At 37.5% G+C, this 12,287-nt stretch overlaps 1 long non-coding RNA gene across 2 annotated transcripts in view; it reads left to right on the top strand.

The window, feature by feature from the left end:
* The window catches only part of LOC137229220 (uncharacterized), a 379,962-nt gene that overhangs the window by 90,703 nt on the left and 276,972 nt on the right, over window positions 1-12,287 (top strand). The window lies entirely within an intron of this gene.

Raw genomic sequence — 12,287 nt, 5'->3', positions numbered from 1 at the left:
TGATAAGCACAAGAAGAAATATGGTTTATGAAGACAGGCAAGAGAATGGCTAGGATGTGTGTTTATATATATATATATATATATCTTTATTGGGATATAATTGATTTACAATGTTGTGTTAGTTTCTGCTGTACAACAAAGTGAATCAGCTATATGTATACATATATCCCCATATCTCCTCCCTCTTGAGCCTCCCTCCCACCCTCCCTATCCCACCCCTCCAGGTCATCATAAAGCATCGGGTGCTATGCAGCAGCTTCCCACTAGCAGCAGCTACCTAGCTTCCCACTAGCTATCTATTTTACATTTGGTAGTGTATATATGTCAATGCTACTCTCTTACTTCGTCCCAGCTTCCTCTTCCCCCACCACGTCCTCAAGTCTGTTCTCTACGTCTGCGTCTTTATTCCTGCCCTGCCACTAGGATCATCAGTACCGTTTTTTTAGATTCCATATATGTATGTTAGCATACGGTACTTGTTTTTCTCTTTCTAACTTACTTCACTCTATATGACAGACTCCAGGTCCATCCACCTCATTACAAATAACTCAATTTTGTTCCTTTTTATGGCTGAGTAATACTCCATTGTATATATGTGCGACATCTTCTTTATCCATTCATCTGTTGATGGACATTTAGGTTGCTTCTATGTCCCGGCTATTGTAAATAGTGCTGCAATGAACATTGTGGTACATGTCTCTTTTTGAATTATGGTTTTCTCAGGGTATATGCCTAGGAGTGGGATTGCTGGGTCATATGGTAGTTCTACTTTTAGTTTTTTAAGGAACCTCCATACTGTTCTCCATAGTGGCTATATCAATTTTTATTCCCACCAGCAGTGCAGGAGGGTTCCCTTTTCTTCACATCCTTTCCAGCATTTATTGTTTCTAGATTTTTTGATGATGGCCATTCTGACCAGTGTGAGGTGAAACCTCATTGTGGTTTAGATTTGCATTTCTCTAATGATTAGTGATGTTGAGCATCTTTTCATGTGTTTGTTGGCAGTCTGTATGTCTACTTTGGAGAAATGTCTGTTTAGGTCTTCTGCCCATCTTTGGATTGGGTTGTTTGTTTTTTCGATATTGAGCTGCATGAGCTGCTTGTAAATTTTGGAGATTAATCCTTTGTCCGTTGCTTCATTTGCAAATATTTTCTCCCATTCTGAGGATTGTCTTTTTGTCTTGTTTATGGTTTCCTTTGCTGTGTAAAAGCTTTTAAGTTTCATTAGGTCCCATTTGTTTATTCTTTATTGTATTTCCATTTCTCTAGGAGGTGGGTCCAAAAGGATCTTGCTGGGATTTATGTCATAGAATGTTCTGCCTATGTTTTCCTCTAAGAGTTTGATAGTATCTGGCCTTACATTTAGGTCTCTAATCCATTTTGAGTTTACTTATTTATTTATTTAATTTATTATTGTTTTTGCGGTACGCGGGCCTCTCACTGTTGTGGCCTCTCCCGTTGCAGAGCACAGGCTCCGGACGCGCAGGCTCAGCAGCCATGGCTCACGGGCCCAGCCGCTCCGCGGCATGTGGGATCTTCCCGGACTGGGGCACGAATCTGTGTCCCCTGCATTGGCAGGCGGACTCTCAACCACTGCACCACCAGGGAAGCCCTTGAGTTTATTTTTGTGTATGGTGTTAAGAAGTGTTCTAATTACATTCTTTTACATGTAGCTGTCTGTTTTTCCCAACACCACTTATTGAAGAGGCTGTCTTTTCTCCATTGTATATTCTTGCCGCCCTTGTCAAAGATAAGGTGAACATCTGTGTGTGGGTTTATCTCTAGGCTTTGTATCCTATTCCATTGATCTATATTTCTGTTTTTGTGCCTGTACCATACTGTCTTGATTACTGCAGCTTTGTAGTATAGGCTGAAGTCAGGGAGCCTGATTCCTCCAGCTCCATTTTTCTTTCTCAAGACTGCTTTGACTATTCGGGGTCTTTTGTGCTTCCATACAAATTGTAAAATTTTTTGTTCTAGTTCTGTGAAAAGTGCCATTGGTAATTTGACAGGGATTGCATTGAATCTGTAGATTGCTTTGGGTAGTATAGTCATTTTCACAATGTTGATTCTTCCAATTGGATGTGTTAGGAAAAGCAGGTAAGGTACCCTGAGACACTGGAAAGAATGAGATAGGGTGATGGAGTGAAGGGTTGTTTAAAACTTTCTATTTCCCATGAGGTCTGGCTCTGTTTTAGGCATTTTTACTTTTTAATTTGAACCAGTCTCATGAGATAGGAGGCATTATGACTGCTGATTTAGGAGAACATAGTTATGTGACTTATCCAAGGTCACATAGTTGGTTTTGAAGTTGGTTGAGGATTTTTTTGTGTGTGTGTGGTACGCGGGCCTCCCACTGCCACGGCCTCTCCCGCCCTGGAGCACAGGTTCTGGAGGCGCAGGCCCAGTGGCCATGGCCCACGGGCCCAGCCGCTCCGTGGCATGTGGGATCCTCCTGGACCAGGACACAAACCCGCGTCCCCTGCATCAGCAGGCGGACTCTCAACCACTGTGCCACCAGGGAAGCCCTGGTTGAGGATTTGATTACAGTTCCCTGCTTCTAACTTCAAAGTTTTTTCTGCTACAGTATTTCTTATTATTTACATTCATTGTTGTTTAAGGTTGAAGGTGAAATAAGAACTAAAGAAGTTGTTTTAGTCCAATGTAGATACTGAAGGCTGATATTTTATTTGTAAGTTACCTGAGCAATATTTGATGTCATCCCAGATATTTGTCCTAATGCCAAAACCTCACTGTTAAATTTGTTTCCTCCTCAGGAATAGAAATGACGCTCCTAGTTTTTTCCTATTCATCCCACTCAAATTATTACTCATTTCTGTTAGATCTGGAGTATGAGAGTTTACAAGGCTAGTGTATATTTTTTCATGGTTTTGATAGATATTTTCTGAGCTTGGTCATCTCAGTTTAGCTTGGATTTTCAAAAAAATATTATTAGGACATATTTGAGTAATAATCACAAAAGCAAGCACTAGTCTTTCATTTAAGATCTAAGTTGCTACAAAAGATGTATTTATTTCATCAAGGCAGTGGTTTTCAAATTTTCTTAGTGATGGAACTATTTAATCAAATAAAATATTATGCTGAAAATTAATATGAAAAGAAATTAAAATGGACCTTGTTTGTTTGAGGTAAAGTGGTAGATACTGTTCCTCTCATCTCTACCCCTAGCCCACCTCTTTTCACTTAGGGGATCTATCAGTACTTCTGACTTCTATAGTTCTATATTCCACAGTTTTAAGGCCACTATACTAAACCATAAAATTTATTGTCAGTAATTTTTATTTTACAAAAAGCTATTTTCTCAGAGAAAAATAACAAAATATTAATTCTAAGAGTCGCTTTCATTGGTGCTTCACTGAGCTTCCTTGAAGACAAAGGCCTTTGTCCTACCCATTTTGTCTTGCTTGTTTTTCTATTTTCTACTGTACCAAATAGTTGCTTCCTGCGAAAGGAAGAAAACGAACAACTATGTGAACAGAACCTTGGACTAGGGAATATATTATCTGCATGGCTTTTAACCATTTACTGTCTTTTTTCCCCCTTGATGACACTATTTTAATACTGCCAAATAGTACTCCCCTTTTGCAATTTCTCCCAAGAACATAGTGAGTTTCTCCATAAAGAAGAGCTTTGGAGCTAATAGTCATGGGTGTTAAACTTTCTGGGAAACCTTGAGTAATCTATTTAACCCCTCTGAGCTTCTGTTTTCTGATCTCGAAAACAGAGCAGTGGCATCCAGTTGACTTAGATAAGGTCACATAAGCCATAGGGTTGTTGTTAGGAATATTTGTAAAATGCTTAGCATACTGCTCTGCCTTATGTGCTCAGTAAATGAAACCTATTTTTATTTTGAGGGCAATAGGAAAGGCAATGAAGAAAAGGACAAAATCACAGTGAAAATGCAAAGTCAGTGTCAAGCCAAATTATATCCATCAATGTGAACATTGTGCTGTGTATTTCACAGAGTGCTTACTTGTGTTATACGGTTGATAGAAATTTGTTTTAGAGTTGGTGGGTAACTAAATCTCACCTTTTCCAAGTGTTCGTGCAATGTGATGAAGAGCTTAAAAAATATCCTCTCAAAAAGGACTTTGACTAATGCCTGGGATAATTATTATCTCATTAGTAGTTAGCATCATATTAATACAAATGAAGTAGAGGAGTAGGTTTCTTCGTTGCCCATTCATAGAGTGGCTCAGACTGGCAGCTGTTACCTTTTTTTAATGACTGCCTTCTTCCTGCTGCAAGTACCCCACCTTTATGCCAGTTTCCACATGTTTTTCACTTGTTCTGTTAACATACTAGGTAGATTATAGTTTTTTCCCTTTGACGTATAAATTATTCAACTTTCTGTAGCATCAAATCTGTCACTCCAGTTGATTTTATTCATTTTCCCCTATCTAACTCTTCCCACTCCTCTCTCATTACAATAATAAAATTCCTCTTCCTTACTTGTAACTTTCTAGCTCTGTAGAAGTTTGAGTGACTCATCACATAGTGGAGTTGATGAAGTCAACAGCTGCTGGAAAATCATCTTTTTCCTTAATAACTGTATCAACATGTGTTTGCCATTATTCAAGTAAGAAAAACTGTATATATCAAATATCCATGGTAATCCTTGCTAAAATTTTCATAGGGGAAACTCATGTTTTAACATATCAGAGTGTTCAAATGGGGTACAATAGAGAAAGTTTCAATGGGGGAACAAAATCATGGAGAAAAGAATGAAGTTGGGGAAGAAAAACAAATGGCAAGTATGTTGTTGGTAATGCTATAATTTATTTCACAACAGGTTAGGTGACCTTCTTCATGACACTATTAGCAGTAAAGCAGAAACTTGGCACTTCATGCCTTCATATTTTCCATCCGTCTATCCAGCAATCTATCCATCTAACAAATACTAATTGAATGTCTATTATGGTAAAAATCTCTGCTTCATGCAGTTTGTATCCTAAGGGAGGTAAAGACAAAAAATTATAAACTGAAAAATAAAATAATTTCTCAATATTATGTGCAGTGAAGGAAATAGGCAAGAGGCTAAGATAGAGACTAACAAGGGAGGACTTGCTTCAGATAGGGAAGACATGGAAGACCTCTCTAAGGAGTGATATTGAGGCTGAGACTTAAAGGATGAGAAGGAGGTAGCAAAGTAGAGAGGAAGGTATAAGAGCAGTCCAGTCTGATTGAACAGCTGTGCAAAGTCCTGTGACGAGATGGGACTTAAAATGTTCTTGGGAATGAAAGATCAGTGTGTCTGGAGGACAGGTAGTAAGGTGGTGGTGGTATGAGCTAAGATGGAAGAGACAGGTAGGGTCTGGGTCATGTAAGACTCTGTGGGCCTTGGTAAAGGGATTGGATTTTATAATGAATACAATAAGAAGCTACTGGAGGGTTTTAAGCTGTGTGTGTTTCTACATATGTGTGACAGTTTGTGTTGCTGTGTAGCAAAATGACCAAGTGAGTTAGATTAGGGGGCAAAAGTGGAAACAGAAAAACTAGCTAGGATAGTTCAGGATTTAAATGATGGTTGCTTATACGGAGGTAGTGACAGGGGAGATGAGGCAAGAGTTTAAAAGCACTGGAGGTGGAACTGACAGAATCCTATGAGTTAATGATAAAAGAAAAACCATCCTAAGAAAAAATTGCTCAATGACATATAAGTGATATCATATGATATTTGTCTTTCTCTGTCTGACTTCACTTAGTATGATAATCTTTAGGTCCATCCATGTTGCTGCAAGTGGCATTATTTCATTCTTTTTTTTGGACACAGCAGTGAATTTATTTATTTAAAAATTTTTTATTTTATATTGGAGTATAGTTGATTAACAATGTGTTAGTTTCAGGTGTACAGCAAAGTGATTCAGTTATACATAGACAAGTATCTATTCTTTATCAAATTATTTTCCCATTTAAGTTGTTACAGAATATTGAGCAGCGTTCCCTGTGCCATACAGTAGATCCTTGTTGGTTGTCTATATATTTTAAATAGAGCAATGTGTACATGTCAATATGGCTGACTAATATTCCATTGTATATATATACCACACCTTCTTTATCCATTTATCTTTTGGTGGACATTTAGGTTGCTTCCATATCTTGGTAATTGGAAATAATGCTGCTATGAAGATTGGGGTTTGTGTTTCTTTTCAAGTTAGTGTTTTTGGTTTTTTAGGATATATACCCAGGAGTGGAATTGCTGGATCATATGGTAGTTCTATTTTTAGTTTTTTGAGAAAGCTCCATACTGTTTTCTACAGTGGTTGTACCAATTTACATTCCCACCAACAGTGTAGGAGGGTTCCCTTTTCTCCATATCCTCTCCAACATTTGTTATTTGTGTTCTTTTTGATGATAGCTATTCTGACAGATGTGATGTAATATCTCGTTATGGTTTTGATTTGCATTACCTAATGCTAATGATTGGTGATATTGAGCACCTTTTCATGAGCATGTTGGCATTGGCATTTCCTCTTTGGAAAAATGTCTATTCAGATCTTCTGCCCATTTTTCAATCAAGTTGTTTATTTTTTTATGTTGAGTTTTGTGAGCTGTTTATATATTTTGGATATTAACCCCTTATCAGTCATATCATTTGCAAATATTTTCTCCCATTCAGTATGCTGTCTTTTTGTTTTGTCAGTGGTTTCCTTTGCTGTACAAAAGCTTTTCTTTAAAGTCACTACACTGATTCTTCTTGAATAACTTTGGCATAACTTTGGCCAAGATCTGACATGCTGCCACGGTCAAAAGCATGTCTCCACACTGCATACGAGAAATGGATTTACTGGGTAAACACAAATGCCAGCCTGGGTTACTAAATAATCAGCCTCAGTGCTTGCTTGAGAGCCCAGCAAAGGGAGGGACTCTGTTAACAACATGAAAGGAGTTTCAGGGGGAGAGAAATTAGGAGAAGATCCCTTTGCAAAAATTTTTTTTGGAAGCTGTGATGATTAATTTTATGTGTCAGCTTGACTGGAGTACCCAGATATTTGGTCAAACATTATTCTGGGTGTTGCCATGAGGATGTTCTCGGATGAGAATAACATTTAAATTGGTAGACTGGGAGGGCAGACAGCAGAAGCAAGAAGAACTACAATCCTGCAGCCTGTGGAACAAAACCCACATTCACAGAAATACAAGATGAAAAGGCAGAGGGCTATGTACCAGATGAAGGAACAAGATAAAACCCCAGAAAAACAACTAAATGAAATGGAGATAGGCAATCTTCCAGAAAAAGAATTCAGAATAATGATAGTGAAGATGATCCAGGACCTCGGAAAAAGAATGGAGGCAAAGATTGAGAAGATGCAAGAAATGTTTAAAAAAGATCCAGAAGAATTAAAGAACAAACAAACAGAGATGAACACTACAATAACTGAAATGGAAACTACACTAGAAGGAATCAATAGCAGAATAACTGAGGCAGAAAAATGGGTAAGTGACCTGGAAGACAGAATGGTGGAATTCACTGCTGTGGAACAGAATAAAGAAAAAAAGAATGAAAAGAAATGAAGACAGCCTTAGAAACCTCTGGGAAGACATTAAATGCAACAATATTCGCATCATAGGGGTCCCAGAAGGAGAAGAGAGAGAGAAAGGACCCGAGAAAATATTTGAAGCGATTATAATCGAAAACCTCTCTAACATGGGAAAGGAAATAGCCACCCAAGTCCAGGAAGCGCAGAGAGTCCCATACAGGATAAACCCAAGGAGAAACACGCTGAGACACATAGTAATCAACTTGGCAAAAATTAAAGATGAAGGAAAATTATTGAGAGCAACAAGGGAAAAACAACAAATAACATACAAGGGAACTCCCATAAGGCTAACAGCTGATTTCTCAGCAGAAACTCTACAAGCCAGAGGGAGTGGCATGATATACTTAAAGTGATGAAAGGGAAGAACCTACAACCAAGATTACTCTACCAAGCAAGGATCTCATTCAGATTCAATGGATAAATCAAAAGCTTTACAGACAGGCAAAAGCTAAGAGAATTCAACACCACCAAACCAGCTCTACAGCAAATGCTAAAGGAACTTCTCTAAGTGGGAAACACAAGAGAAGAAAACGACCTACAAAAACAAACCCAAAACAATTAAGAAAATGGTCATAGGAACATACATATCGATAATTACCTTAAATGTGAATGGATTAATGCTCCAACCAAAAGACACAGGCTTGCTGAATGGATACAAAAACAAGACCCATATATATGCTGTCTACAAGAGACCCACTTCAGACCTAGGGACACATACAGACTGAAAGTGAGGGGACGGAAAAAGATATTCCATGCAAATGGAAATCAAAAGAAAGCTGGAGTAGCAATACTCATATCAGGTAAAATAGACTTTAAAATAATGTTACAAGAGACAAGGAAGGACACTGCATAATGATCAAGGGATCAATCCAAGACGAAGATATAACAATTATAAATATATATGCACCCAACATAGGAGCACCTCAATACATAAGGCAACTGCTAACAGCTCTAAAAGAGGAAATCGACAGTAAAACAATAATAGTGGGGGACTTTAACACCTCAATTACACCAATGGACAGATCATCCAAACAGAAAATTAATAAGGAAACACAAGCTTTAAATGACACAATAGACCAGATAGATTTAATTGATATTTATAGGACATTCCATCCAAAAACAGCAGATTACATTTTCTTCTCAAGTGCACACGGAACATTCTCCAGGATAGATCACATCTTGGATCACAAATCAAGCCTCAGTAAATTTAAGAAAATTTAAATCATATCAAGCATCTTTTCTGAACACAATGCTAAGAGATTAGAAATGAATTACAGGGAAAAAAATGTAAAAAACACAAACACACGGAGGCTAAACAATATATTACTAAATAACCAAGAGATCACTGAAGAAATCAAAGAGGAAATCAAAAAATACCTAGAGACAAATAACAATGAAAACACGACAATCCAAAACCTATGGGATGCATCAAAAGCAGTTCTAAGAGGGAAGTTTATAGCTATACAAGCCTACCTCAAGAAACAAGAACATTCTCAAGAAACAATCTAACCTTACACCTAAAGGAACTAGAGAAAGAAGAACAAACAAAACCCAAAGTTAGCAGAAGGAAAGAAATCATAAAGGTCAGAGCAGAGCTAAATGAAATAGAAACAAAGAAAACAGTAGCAAAGATCAATAAAACTAAAAGCTGGTTCTTTGAGAAGATAAACAAAATTGATAAACCATTAGCCAGAATCATCAAGAAAATGAGGGAGAGGACTCAAATCAATAAAATTAGAAATGAAAAAGGAGAAGTTACAACAGACAGCACAGAAATACAAAGCATCCTAAGAGACTACTACAAGCAACTCTATGCCAATAAAATGGACAACCTGGAAGCAATGGATAAATTCTTAGAAAGGTGTAACCTTCCAAGACTGAACCAGGAAGAAATAGAAAATACGAACAGACCAATCACAAGTAATGAAATTGAAACTGTGATTAAAAATCTTCCAACAAACGAAAGTCCAGGACCAGATGGCTTCACAGGTGAATTCTATCAAGCACTTAGAGAAGAGCTAACACCCATCCTTCTCAAACTCTTCCAAAAAATTGCAGAAGAAGGAACACTCCCAAACTCATTCTATGAGGCCACCATCACCCTGATACCAAAACCAGACAAAGATACTACAAAAAAAGAAAATTACAGACCAGTATCACTGATGAATATAGATGCAAAAATCCTCAACAAAATACTAGCAAACAGAATCCAACAACACATTAAAAGGATTATACACCATGATCAAGTGGGATTTATCCCAGAGATGCAAGGATTCTTCAATATACACAAATCAATCAATGTGATACACCATATTAACAAATTGAAGAATAAAAACCATATGATCATCTCAATAGATGCAGAAAAAGCTTTTGACAGAATTCAACACCCATTTATGATAAAAACTCTCCAGGAAGTGGGCATACAGGGAACCTACTTCAACATAATAAAGGCCATATATGACAAACCCACAGCAAACATCATTCTCAATGGTGAAAAATTGAAAGCATTGCCTCTAAGATCAGGAACAAGACAAGGATGTCCACTCTCACCACTATTATTCGACATAGTTTTGGAAGTTTTAGCCACGGCAATCAGAGAAGAAAAAGAAATAAAAGGAACACAAATTGGGAAAGAAGTAAAACTGTCACTGTTTGCAGATGACATGATACTATACATAGAGAATCCTAAAGATGCCACCAGAAAACTACTAAAGCTAATCAATTAATTTGGTAAAGTTGCAGGATACAAAATTAATGCACAGAAATCTCTTGCATTTCTGTACACTAATGATGAAAAATCTGAAAGAGAAGTTAAGGAAACACTCCCATTTACCACTGCAACAAAAAGAATAAAATACCTAGGAATAAAGCTACCTAGGGAGACAAAAGACCTGTATGCAGAAAACTATAAGACACTGATGAAAGAAATTAAAGATGATACCAACAGATGGAGAGATATACCATGTTGTTGGACTGGAAGAATCAATATTGTGAAAACGACTATACTACACAAAGCAATCTACAGATTCAATGCAATCCCTATCAAATTACCAATGGCGTTTTGTACAGAACTAGAACAAAAAGTCTTAAGATTTGTATGGAGACACAAAAGACCCCGAATAGCCAAAGCAGTCTTGAGGGTAGAAAACGGAGCTGGAGGAATCAGACTCCCTGACTTCAGACTATATTAAAAAGCTACAGTAATCAAGACAATATGGTACTGGCCCCAAAACATAAATATAGATCAATGGAACAGGATAGAAAGCCCAGAGATAAACCCATGCACCTATGGTCAAGTAATCTGTGACAAAGGAGGCAAGGATATACAATGGAGAAAAGACAGTCTCTTCAATAAGTGTTGCTGGGAAAACTGGACAGCTACATGTAAAAGAATGAAATTAGAACACTCCCTAACACCATACACACAAAAAACTCCAAATGGATTAGAGACCTAAATGTAAGACTGGGCTCTGTAAAACTCTTAGAGGAAAACATAGGAAGAACACTCTTTGACATAAATCACAGCAAGATATCCTTTGATCCACCTCCTAGAGTCATGGAAATAAAAACAAAAGTAGACAAATGGGACGTAATGAAACTTAAAAGCTTTTGCATAGCAAAGTAAACCATAAACCAGATGAAAAGACAACCCTCAGAATGGGGGAAAATATTTGCAAGTGAATCATCGGACAAAGGATTAATTTCCAAAATATATAAACAGCTCATGCAGCTCAATATTAAAAACAAACAAACAACCCAATCCAAAAATCGGCAGAAGACCTAGATAGACATTTTTCCAAAGAAGACATACAGATGGCCAAGAAGCACATGAAAAGCTGCTTAACATCACTAATTATTAGAGACATGCAAATCAAAACTACAATGAGGTATCACCTCATACCAGTTAGAATGGATATCATCAGAAAATCTGCAAACAACAAATGCTGGAGAGGGTGTGGAGAAAAGGGAACCCTCTTGCACTCTTGGTGGGAATGTAGATTGATACAGCCACTATGGAGAGCAGTATGGAGGTTCCTTAAAGAGCTAAAAATAGAATTACCATATGACCCAGCAATCCCACTCCTAGGCATATACCCTGAGAAAGCCATAATTCCAAAAGACACATGCACCCCAATGTTCATTGCAGCACTATTTACAATAGCCAGGTCATGGAAGCAACCTAAATGCCCATCGACAGACAAATGGATAAAGAAGATTGGTACATATATACAATGGAATATTACTCAGCCATAAAAAGGAACGAAATTGTGTCATTTGTAGATATGTGGATGGATCTAGAGACTGTCATACAGAGTGAAATAAGTCAGAAAGAGAAAAACAAATATCGTATATTAATGCATATATGTGGAACCTAGAAAATGGTACAGATGAACTGGTTTGCCGAGCAGAAATTGAGACTCAGAAGTAGAGAAAAATCATATGGACACCAAGAGGGGAAAGTGGCAGGAGGTAGGGGTTGTGGTGTGATGAATTGGGAGATTGGGATTGACATGTATACACTGATGTGTATAAAACGGATGACTAATAAGGAAAAAAAAGATAAAAAAATAAATTGGTAGACTGAGTAAAGCAGATTGCCCCCTCATGTGGGTGGGCCTCATCCAATCAGTTGAAGGACTGAATAGAACAAAAAGACTGATCCTTTCCTGAGTATGAGAGAATTCCTACTGCTTGAATTCTTTTGTACTGGAACATTGGTTTTGT

Source organism: Pseudorca crassidens, chromosome 8 (genome assembly GCF_039906515.1).
Source record: "Pseudorca crassidens isolate mPseCra1 chromosome 8, mPseCra1.hap1, whole genome shotgun sequence".
Lineage (NCBI taxonomy): Eukaryota > Metazoa > Chordata > Mammalia > Artiodactyla > Delphinidae > Pseudorca > Pseudorca crassidens.
Note: the sequence above shows the minus strand (reverse complement) of the source record. Positions and strands in the feature narration are given on the sequence as shown.